We start from the raw sequence: 12,276 nt of genomic DNA, 5'->3' as shown, positions 1-12,276 counted from the left end.
GAGGCAGTAGGGATGACCTGGGATGTTCTCTGTTTAGTGAGTCCTCCAGATCAGAGACAGTAGGGATGACCAGGGATGTTCTCTGTTTAGTGAGTCCTCCAGATCAGAGGCAGTAGGGAGGACCAGGGATGTTCTCTGTTTAGTGAGTCCTCCAGATCAGAGACAGTAGGGATGACCTGGGATGTTTAGTGAGTCCTCCAGATCAGAGGCAGTAGGGATGACCAGGGATGTTCTCTGTTTAGTGAGTCCTCCAGATCAGAGACAGTAGGGATGACCAGGGATGTTCTCTGTTTAGTGAGTCCTCCTGATTAGAGGCAGTAGGGATGACCAGGGATGTTCTCTGTTTAGTGAGTCCATCAGATCAGAGACCGTAGGGATGACCAGGGATGTTCTCTGTTTAGTGAGTCCTCCAGATCAGAGGCAGTAGGGATGACCAGGGATGTTCTCTGTTTAGTGAGTCCTCCAGATCAGAGGCAGTAGGGAGGACCAGGGATGTTCTCTGTTTAGTGAGTCCTCCAGATCAGAGACAGTAGGGATGACCTGGGATGTTTAGTGAGTCCTCCAGATCAGAGGCAGTAGGGATGACCAGGGATGTTCTCTGTTTAGTGAGTCCTCCAGATCAGAGACAGTAGGGATGACCAGGGATGTTCTCTGTTTAGTGAGTCCTCCTGATTAGAGGCAGTAGGGATGACCAGGGATGTTCTCTGTTTAGTGAGTCCATCAGATCAGAGACCGTAGGGATGACCAGGGATGTTCTCTGTTTAGTGAGTCCTCCAGATCAGAGGCAGTAGGGATGACCAGGGATGTTCTCTGTTTAGTGAGTCCTCCAGATCAGAGGCAGTAGGGATGACCAGGGATGTTCTCTGTTTAGTGAGTCCATCAGATCAGAGACCGTAGGGATGACCAGCGTTGTTCTCTGTTTAGTGAGTCCTCCAGATCAGAGGCAGTAGAGACGACCAGGGATGTTCTCTGTTTAGTGAGTCCTCCAGATCAGAGGCAGTAGGGATGACCAGGGATGTTCTCTGTTTAGTGAGTCCTCCAGATCAGAGGCAGTAGAGATGATCAATGAATACTTTTGGGTGTCAGGGAAAATGTAGTAAAGTAAAGATATATATATACAGATACCCCAAAAAACTACTTAACACCCCTGCTTATATGTAACTTTAACCCATTTATATAAGAGATTCTCCAAAATATAAATATTTCAGGAATATATATGTAAATTAGTCGTACTTTACCGGGCCTGGTTTCCCAGAGTCTTCATAGTGTTCTATTGTTTCCACTAGTTATATTATCTCCAGAGTCTTCATAGTGTTCTATTGTTTCCACTACTTATATTGTCTCCAGAGTCTTCATATTGTTCTATTGTTTCCACTAGTTATATTATCTCCAGAGTCTTCATAGTGTTCTATTGTTTCCACTAGTTATATTATCTCCAGAGTCTTCATAGTGTTCTATTGTTTCCACTACTTATATTATCCCCAGAGTCTTCACAGTGTTCTATTGTGTCCACTACCTATTGTTTCCACTAGTTATATTATCTCCAGAGTCTTCATAGTGTTCTATTGTTTCCACTAGTTATATTATCTCCAGAGTCTTCATAGTCTTCTATTGTTTCCACTACTTATATTATCTCCAGAGTCTTCACAGTGTTCTATTGTGTCCACTACCTATTGTTTCCACTAGTTATATTATCTCCAGAGTCTTCATAGTGTTCTATTGTTTCCACTAGTTATATTATCTCCAGAGTCTTCATAGTGTTCTATTGTTTCCACTACTTATATTATCTCCAGAGTCTTCACAGTGTTCTATTGTTTCCACTACTTATATTATCTCCAGAGTCTTCATAGTGTTCTATTGTTTCCACTAGTTATATTATCTCCAGAGTCTTCATAGTGTTCTATTGTTTCCACTACTTATATTATCCCCAGAGTCTTCACAGTATTCTATTGTTTCCACTAGTTATATTATCTCCAGAGTCTTCACAGTGTTCTATTGTGTCCACTACCTATTGTTTCCACTAGTTATATTATCTCCAGAGTCTTCATAGTGTTCTATTGTTTCTACTAGTTATATTATCTCCAGGGTCTTCACAGTGTTCTATTGTTTCCACTACTTATATTATCTCCAGAGTCTTCAGTGTTCTATTGTGTCCACTACCTATTGTTTCCACTACTTATATTATCTCCAGAGTCTTCACAGTGTTCTATTGTGTCCACTACCTATTGTTTCCACTAGTTATATTATCTCCAGAGTCTTCATAGTGTTCTATTGTTTCTACTAGTTATATTATCTCCAGAGTCTTCATAGTGTTCTATTGTTTCCACTACTTATATTATCTCCAGAGTCTTCATAGTGTTCTATTGTTTCCACTAGTTATATTATCTCCAATGTATCGTCCATGTAAAACACCTGTCTGATTACGATGAATAATATCTGACAAAACCTTCTGAATTATAATTCTCAACCGGTCTTTCTCATGTTCTCTCTCTCAATTTCAATTCAATTCAAGGGCTTTATTGTAAATACAATAGACAATAAACAATAAAAATTAACAGTAAACACTACACACACAGAAGTTTCAAAACAATTAAGACATTACAAATGTCATAATATATATATATATACTCTCTCTCTCTCTCCAGTCCCTGCAGTCTCGTTCCATTCCAGACCACGCCCACTACCTTTGGAGACCTGCGAGCAGCCAATGGGCATTCAGCTCAGCGGAGACGTGTCACCTCAGGCCCGCCCCCCTCCGGCCTACAGGACTGGCTTCACACCTTCCAGGTGAGAGACACACCCCCTCTGCTGCTGCGTTTCCATAACAACCACTAATTAACCACCATGAAGCCCTGGGAAACCTGGAGTGCTTTATCAACAGAGGGAGAGAGAGAAGGGAATTCTGGGATGGAGTGGTGTGATTTTAGAGGGGAACAAACCTCAGCTAATTAAATAATTAAACACCTCTCCTCCCTCCAGCACCACCTACATTAATTTCCCTCCTGCCAGAAAGCAGGATCTAATATCTGGTGAACAGCCCTCGGCTTCTGAACCCTCCCTCTCTCTGTGGTTCTGGGGTATTAATGAATGGACCCTCCCTCCCTCTGGTTCTGGTGTATTAATGAATGGACCCTCCCTCCCTCTGGTTCTGGGGTATTAATGAATGGACCCTCCCTCCCTCTGGTTCTGGGGTATTAATGAATGGACCCTCCCTCCCTCTGGTTCTGGTGTATTAATGAATGGACCCTCCCTCTCTCTGTGGTTCTGGGGTATTAATGAATGGACCCTCCCTCCATCTGGTTCTGGGGTATTAATGAATGGACCCTCCCTCCATCTGGTTCTGGGGTATTAATGAATGGACCCTCCCTCCATCTGGTTCTGGGGTATTAATGAATGGACCCTCCCTCCATCTGGTTCTGGTGTATTAATGAATGGACCCTCCCTCCATCTGGTTCTGGTGTATTAATGAATGGACCCTCCCTCCCTCTGGTCATCTGGTTCTGGTGTATTAATGAATGGTGAACACAGGAAGGAATGTTAATCTTTCTGATTCCCAGTGTTCCGTCTTCCACACGTAACCAAAATAAGTGTTAAACAAATCAAATTACTTTCATTTGACGTTCTTCTCCCTTTTTGCCTTGATGACAGTTTTGATCAAATGTGTATTGATGCCCCTCCCCCCTTCCTGTAGGCGTGGAGTGGTCCTGAGCGCCTATTGGCTCTGGATGACTTGATTGACAGCTGTGAGTCCAATCAGGTGAAGCACATGATGCAGGTTATTGAGCCTCAGTTCCAACGAGACTTCATCTCCCTGCTGCCCAAAGAGGTGAGAGGACACACACACACACACACAGACACACACACACACACACAGACAGACACACACAGACACACACACACACACACACATATAGATGTGATTATGAGTTAAGTTGTGATCCGGTCTGTGATATAATGTGTGTGTCCTGTAGTTGGCCCTGTGTGTCTCCTGTAGTTGGCCCTGTGTGTCTCCTGTAGTTGGCCCTGTGTGTCTCCTGTAGTTGGCCCTGTGTGTCTCCTGTAGTTGGCCATGTGTGTCCTATAGTTGGCCCTGTCTGTGTCCTGTAGTTGGCCCTGTGTGTCTCCTGTAGTTGGCCCTGTGTGTCTCCTGGAGTTGGCCCTGTCTGTGTCTCCTGGAGTTGGCCCTGTGTGTCCTGGAGTTGGCCCTGTGTCTCCTGGAGTTGGCCCTGTGTGTCTCCTGGAGTTGGCCCTGTCTGTGTCTCCTGGAGTTGGCCCTGTCTGTGTCTCCTGTAGTTGGCCCTGTGTGTCTCCTGTAGTTGGCCATGTCTGTGTCCTGGAGTTGGCCCTGTCTGTGTCCTGGAGTTGGCCCTGTCTGTGTCCTGGAGTTGGCCCTGTCTGTCTCCTGTAGTTGGCCCTGTGTGTCCTGTAGTTGGCCCTGTGTGTCTCCTGGAGTTGGCCCTGTCTGTGTCTCCTGGAGTTGGCCCTGTCTGTGTCTCCTGTAGTTGGCCCTGTCTGTGTCTCCTGTAGTTGGCCCTGTGTGTCTCCTGTAGTTGGCCCTGTCTGTGTCCTGAGTTGGCCCTGTCTGTGTCCTGGAGTTGGCCCTGTCTGTGTCCTGTAGTTGGCCCTGTCTGTGTCCTGTAGTTGGCCCTGTGTGTCTCCTGTAGTTGGCCCTGTCTGTGTCCTGTAGTTGGCCCTTTCTGTGTCCTGTAGTTGGCCCTGTCTGTGTCCTGTAGTTGGCCCTGTGTGTCTCCTGGAGTTGGCCCTGTGTGTCTCCTGGAGTTGGCCCTGTGTGTCTCCTGGAGTTGGCCCTGTGTGTCTCCTGGAGTTGGCCCTGTGTGTCTCCTGGAGTTGGCCCTGTGTGTCTCCTGGAGTTGGCCCTGTGTGTCTCCTGGAGTTGGCCCTGTCTGTGTCTCCTGGAGTTGGCCCTGTGTCTCCCGGAGTTGGCCCTGTGTGTCCCCAGGAGTTGGCCCTGTGTGTCTCCGGAGTTGGCCCTGTGTGTCTCCCGGAGTTGGCCCTGTGTGTCTCCTCCTGGAGTTGGCCCTGTGTGTGTCTCCTCCTGGAGTTGGCCCTGTGTGTGTCTCCTCCTGGAGTTGGCCCTGTGTGTGTCTCCTCCTGGAGTTGGCCCTGTGTGTGTCTCCTCCTGGAGTTGGCCCTGTGTGTGTCTCCTCCTGAGTTGGCCTGTGTGTGTCTCCTCCTGGAGTTGGCCCTGTGTGTGTCTCCTCCTGGAGTTGGCCCTGTGTGTGTCTCCTCCTGTAGTTGGCCCTGTGTGTGTCTCCTCCTGTAGTTGGCCCTGTGTGTGTCTCCTCCTGTAGTTGGCCCTGTGTGTCTCCTGTAGCTGGCCCTGTGTGTCCTGATGTTGATATGACTGTGTGTCTCCTGTAGCTGGCCCTGTATGTCCTGGACGTTCCTGGAGCCCAGAGATCTGATGCATGCTGCTCAGACCTGTTCCTATTGGAGGATACTGGCTGAGGATAACCTGCTGTGGAGGGAGAAATGTAGGGAGGAGGGTACGTACCACACACACACACACACACACACACACACACACACACACACACAGAGAGCAGAGGGAGGAGCACGTACACACACACACACACACACACACACAGAGCGAGGAGGAGGGTGCGCACCCACACACACACAGAGCGAGGAGGAGGGCACGTGCCCACACACACACAGAGGAGGAGGATCTCGTACCCACACACACACAGAGCGAGCGGAGGGACGACACACACACACACACACACCATGGATTTACATAGTAGAACTCATTATTGGATCTCTGTAGCCACACACACCCCCTCACGTAAAGACACACACTGGCGTTTATAATAAACTACCTGAGCAACAACCAGAACTCTCCTTTTAATACACACACACACACCTGACCACTCCTCCACTCTGCAGTGCTGCAACAGCCTATCACTGCATCCGTCATGAGTAGCACTGGGCTCTCTGCCAGTCAGCTAGGATTCACCGCTAACATAACAGCCATACCAATGGAATAGCAGTTAGCGTTAGCATTACAGCCATACCAATGGAATAGCAGTTAGCGTTAGCATTACAGCCATACCAATGGAATAGCAGTTAGCGTTAGCATTACAGCCATACCAATGGAATAGCAGTTAGCGTTAGCATTACAGCCATACCAATGGAATAGCAGTTAGCGTTAGCATAACAGCCATACCAATGGAATAGCAGTTAGCATTACAGCCATACCAATGGAATAGCAGTTAGCGGTAGCATTACAGCCATACGAATGGAATGGCAGCTAGCGTTAGCATTACAGCCATACCAATGGAATAGCAGTTAGCATTACAGCCATACCAATGGAATAGCAGTTAGCGGTAGCATTACAGCCATACGAATGGAATGGCAGCTAGCGTTAGCATTACAGCCATACCAATGGAATAGCAGTTAGCATTACAGCCATACCAATGGAATAGCAGTTAGCATTACAGCCATACCAATGGAATAGCAGCTAGCGTTAGCATTACAGCCATACCAATGGAATAGCAGCTAGCGTTAGCATTACAGCCATACCAATGGAATAGCAGCTAGCATTACATCCATACCAATGGAATAGCAGTTAGCATTACAGCCATACCAATGGAATAGCAGCTAGCATTACAGCCATACCAATGTAATGGCAGCTAGCGTTAGCATTACAGCCATACCTATGGAATAGCAGCTAGCATTACAGCCATACCAATGGAATAGCAGCTAGCATTACAGCCATACCAATGGAATAGCAGCTAGCATTACAGCCATACCTATGGAATAGCAGTTAGCATAACAGCCATTCCAATGGAATGGCAGCTAGCGTTAGCATTACAGCCATACCTATGGAATAGCAGTTAGCATTACAGCCATACCTATGAAATGGCAGCTAGCGGTAGCATTACAGCCATACCTATGGAATAGCAGTTAGCATTACAGCCATACCTTTGACATGGCAGCTAGCGGTAGCATTACAGCCATACCTATGAAATGCCAGCTAGCGGTAGCATTACAGCCATACCTATGAAATGGCAGCTAGCGGTAGCATTACAGCCATACCTATGAAATGGCAGCTAGCGGTAGCATTACAGCCATACCTATGAAATGGCAGCTAGCGGTAGCATTACAGCCATACCTATGAAATGGCAGCTAGCGGTAGCATTACAGCCATACCTATGAAATGGCAGCTAGCGGTAGCATTACAGCCATACCTATGACATGGCAGCTAGCATTACACACACATACAGTATACAAAAGTATGTGGACACCCCTTCAAATTAGTGGATTTGCCTATTTCAGCCACACCCGTTGCTGACAGGTGTATAAAATCGAGCACACAGCCATGCAATCTCCATAGACAAACATTGGCAGTAGAATGGCCTTTCTGAAGAGTTCAGTGACTTATAACGTGGCACCATCATAGGATGAAACCTTTCCAACAAGTCAGTCAGATTTCTACCCTGCTGGAGCTGCCCCTCGGTCAACTGTAAGAGCTGTTATTGATAGGTGGAGACATCTAGGAGCAACAACGGCTCAGCCGCGAAGTGGTAGGCCACAGAAGCTCACAGAACAGGACCGCTGAAGCGCGTAAAAATGATCTGTCCTCTGTTGCAAACCTCACTACCGAGTTCCAAACTGCCTCTGGAAGCAACGTCAGCACAAAACTGTTTGTCTGGAGCTTCGTGAAATGGGTTTCCGTGGCCGAGCAGCCGCACACAAGCCTAAGATCACCATGAGCAATGCCAATTGTCAGTTGGCGTGGTGTAAAGCTCGCCGCCATTGGACTCTGGAGCACTGGAATCGTGTTCTCTGTAGTGATGGACGGACGTATCTGGGTTTGGGGGATGCCAGTAGAACGCTACCTGCCCCAATGCATAGTGCAAACTGTAAAGTTTGGTGGAGAAGGAATAATGGTCTGGTACTGTTGTTCGGCCCCTTAGTTCCAGTGAATGGAAATCTTAACTCTACAGCATAGATGATTCTGTGCTTCCAGGTTCGTTGCAACAGTTTGGGGGAGGCCCTTTCCTGTTTCAGCATGACAATGCCCCCGTGCGTGCACGAAGCGGTTTGTTGAAATCAGTGTGGAAGAACTTGACTTGCCTTTACAGATACCTGACCTCAACCCATCGAACACCTTTGGGATGAATTGGAACGCCGACTGTGAGCCAGGCCTTAATCACCCAACATCAGTGCCGACCTCACTAATGCTCTTGTGGCTGAATGGGAGCAAGTCCCTGCAGCAATGTTCCATCATCTAGTGGAAAGCCTTCCCAGAAGAGTGGAGACTGTTATAGCATCTAGTGGAAAGCCTTCCCAGAAGAGTGGAGACTGTTATAGCATCTAGTGGAAAGCCTTCCCAGAAGAGTGGAGGCTGTTATAGCAGTAATGTTCCAACATCTAGTGGAAAGCCTTCCCAGAAGAGTGGAGGCTGTTATAGCAGCAATGTTCCAACATCTAGTGGAAAGCCTTCCCAGAAGAGTGGAGGCTGTTATAGCAGCAAAGGGGGGACCAACTCCATATTAATGTCCATGATTTTGGAATGAGATGTTCAATGAGCAGGTGTCCACATACTCTTGGTAATGTAGTGTACCAACGAGAGAGCAGCTTGCATTATATTACCTCCATACCAATAAGCTTTAGGGGCTAGCGATAGCATTATATTACCTCCATACCAATGAGCTATAGGGGCTAGCGTTAGCATTATATTACCTCCATACCAATGAGCTATAGGGGCTAGCGTTAGCATTACAGTACCTCCATAGCAATGAGCTATAGGGGCTAGCGTTAGCATTATATTACCACCATACCAATGAGCTATAGGGGCTAGCGTTAGCATTATATTACCACCATACCAATGAGCTATAGGGGCTAGCGTTAGCATTATATTACCTCCATACCAATGAGTTATATGGGCTAGCGTTAGCATTATATTACCTCCATACCAATGAGCTATAGGGGCTAGCGTTAGCATTATATTACCACCATACCAATGAGCTATAGGGGCTAGCGTTAGCATTATATTACCACCATACCAATGAGCTATAGGGGCTAGCGTTAGCATTATATTACCACCATACCAATGAGCTATAGGGGCTAGCGTTAGCATTATATTACCTCCATACCAATAGGGGCTAGCGATAGCGAAGATGCTTGATGTTAGCCTATCAGTTCGTCATTTCTTTTTTGCCCCCTCTGTATCGCTCTCTTTGTGACAATGCTATTGCTAACGCCTCATATTTATGTCTTAACGTGTGTGTAAGTATATAGGTTCTATAGCAGCTAGCCTAGCGTTTAAGAGGCTAGGTATAACCCGAAAGGTCGCCGGTTCAAATTCCCCCGAGCAGACTAGCTAGAAACATCTGTAGGTCGCTCTGGATAAGTTACTTAACCCTGTGTTCCCAGGTATAGAAGAGTCCCTGGTTGTTCAGAGGAGGAAGACTCTAAAACCTGGCTTCCTCCACTCCCCCTGGAAGAGTGCCTACGTACAACAACACCGGATAGAGAGCAACTGGAGGACTGGGGATATCACCTCACCTAAGGTATTATATAGAGAGGACTGGGGATATCACCTTCACCTAAGGTATTATATAGAGAGGACTGGGGATATCACCTCATCTAAGGTATTATATAGAGAGGACTGGGGATATCACCTCATCTAAGGTACTGGAGATATCACCTCACCTAAGGTATTATATAGAGAGGACTGGAGATATCACCTCACCTAAGGTATTATATAGAGAGGACTGGGGATATCACCTCATCTAAGGTACTGGAGATATCACCTCACCTAAGGTATTATATAGAGAGGACTGGAGATATCACCTCACCTAAGGTATTATATAGAGAGGACTGGGGATATCACCTTCACCTAAGGTATTATATAGAGAGGACTGGGGATATCACCTCATCTAAGGTATTATATAGAGAGGACTGGGGATATCACCTCACCTAAGGTATTATATAGAGAGGACTGGGGATTTCACCTCACCTAAGGTATTATATAGAGAGGACTGGAGATATCACCTCACCTAAGGTATTATATAGAGAGGACTGGGGATATCACCTCACCTAAGGTATTATATAGAGGACTGGGGATATCACCTCACCTAAGGTACTGGAGATATCACCTCACCTAAGGTATTATATAGAGGACTGGGGATATCACCTCACCTAAGGTATTATATAGAGAGGACTGGGGATATCACCTCACCTACGGTATTATATAGAGGACTGGGGATATCACCTCACCTAAGGTACTGGAGATATCACCTCACCTAAGGTATTATATAGAGGACTGGGGATATCACCTCACCTAAGGTATTATATAGAGAGGACTGGGGATATCACCTCACCTAAGGTATTATATAGAGAGGACTGGGGATATCACCTCACCTAAGGTATTATATAGAGAGGACTGGTGTGTGTGTTGAGGGGTCAGGAAAGGTATACAGGTGTGTGTTGAGGGGTCAGGTAAAGGTATACAGGTGTGTGTGTGTGTGTGTTGAGGGGTCAGGTAAAGGTATACAGGTGTGTGTGTGTGTGTTGAGGGGTCAGGCAAAGGTATACAGGTGTGTGTTGAGGGGTCAGGTAAAGGTATACAGGTGTGTATTCACTAGGCCGATTCTGAGTGACATGGAATTTCTGATGACTCAGATTATAGAAACTGTTCCTTGGTTTGGTTCCTAAACGGTTTCCGAATATGTGGATACAGTTCTAACTTGGATTAAAAGCATGTTGTATTTGTTTAATCTCTCTTTACCAATCCTATAACTCACTCACAATGCCCCCCCCCCCCTCACAGGTCCTGAAGGGTCACGATGATCATGTGATCACATGTCTGCAGTTCTGTGGTGACCTCATCGTCAGTGGATCTGATGACAACAGTCTGAAAGTCTGGTCTGCCCTGACCAGCAAGGTAAGGCTGATAGTCACACTGCTACCCTGATGGTAAGGCTGATAGTCACACTGCTACCCTGTTGCTAAGGCTGATAGTCACACTGCTACCCTGTTGCTAAGGCTGATAGTCACACTGCTACCCTGTTGGTAAGGCTGGTATCCACACTGCTACCCTGTTGCTAAGGCTGATAGTCACACTGCTACCCTGTTGCTAAGGCTGATAGTCACACTGCTACCCTGTTGCTAAGGCTGATAGTCACACTGCTACCCTGTTGGTAAGGCTGGTATCACACTGCTACCCTGTTGCTAAGGCTGATAGTCACACTGCTACCCTGTTGCTAAGGCTGATAGTCACACTGCTACCCTGTTGGTAAGGCTGATATCACACTGCTACCCTGATGGTAAGGCTGATAGTCACACTGCTACCCTGTTGGTAAGGCTGATAGTCACACTGCTACCCTGTTGCTAAGGCTGATATCTACACTGCTACCCTGTTGCTAAGGCTGATAGTCACACTGCTACCCTGTTGCTAAGGCTGATAGTCACACTGCTACCCTGTTGGTAAGGCTGATAGTCACACTGCTACCCTGTTGGTAAGGCTGATAGTCACACTGCTACCCTGTTGGTAAGGCTGATAGTCACACTGCTACCCTGTTGGTAAGGCTGATAGTCACACTGCTACCCTGTTGGTAAGACTGATAGTCACACTACTCTGCTTCAGAGAAAGGGAAGGATATGAAATATGTATTGACCAAGGAGAGAGGGACATAAACTGATGTGGACACTAGATGTCCTTTACCTCAGGGCGGTGTGTCACTCAGGCCCTCCAATAGCAGCAGCTCTAGAGCGGTGTGTCACTCAGGCCCTCCAATAGGAGCAGCTCTAAGCGGTGTGTCACTCAGGCCCTCCAATAGGAGCAGCTCTAGAGCGTGTGTCACTCAGGCCCTCCAATAGGAAGCAGCTCTGGCGGTGTGTCACTCAGGCCCTCCAATAGCAGCAGCTCTAGAGCGGTGTGTCACTCAGGCCCTCCAATAGCAGCAGCTCAGGCGGTGTGTCACTCAGGCCCTCCAATAGCAGCAGCTCTAGAGCGGCGTGTCACTCAGGCCCTCCAATAGGAGCAGCTCTAGAGCGGTGTGTCACTCAGGCCCTCCAATAGCAGCAGCTCTAGAGCGGTGTGTCACTCAGGCCCTCCAATAGCAGCAGCTCTAGAGCGGTGTGTCACTCAGGCCCTCCAATAGGAGCAGCTCTAGAGCGGTGTGTCACTCAGGCCCTCCAATAGGAGCAGCTCTAGAGCGGTGTGTCACTCAGGCCCTCCAATAGCAGCAGCTCTAGAGCGGTGTGTCACTCAGGCCCTCCAATAGGAGCAGCTCTAGAGCGGTG

The 12,276-nt window shown here is 47.4% G+C and overlaps 1 pseudogene; it reads left to right on the top strand.

Moving 5' to 3' along the window:
- Nucleotides 1–12,276, top strand: part of LOC115128040 (F-box/WD repeat-containing protein 7-like) — a 61,534-nt pseudogene that overhangs the window by 21,119 nt on the left and 28,139 nt on the right.

The sequence above is a fragment of the Oncorhynchus nerka genome, linkage group LG12 (genome assembly GCF_034236695.1).
Source record: "Oncorhynchus nerka isolate Pitt River linkage group LG12, Oner_Uvic_2.0, whole genome shotgun sequence".
In the NCBI taxonomy this organism is placed as follows: Eukaryota; Metazoa; Chordata; class Actinopteri; order Salmoniformes; family Salmonidae; genus Oncorhynchus; species Oncorhynchus nerka.
Note: the sequence above shows the minus strand (reverse complement) of the source record. Positions and strands in the feature narration are given on the sequence as shown.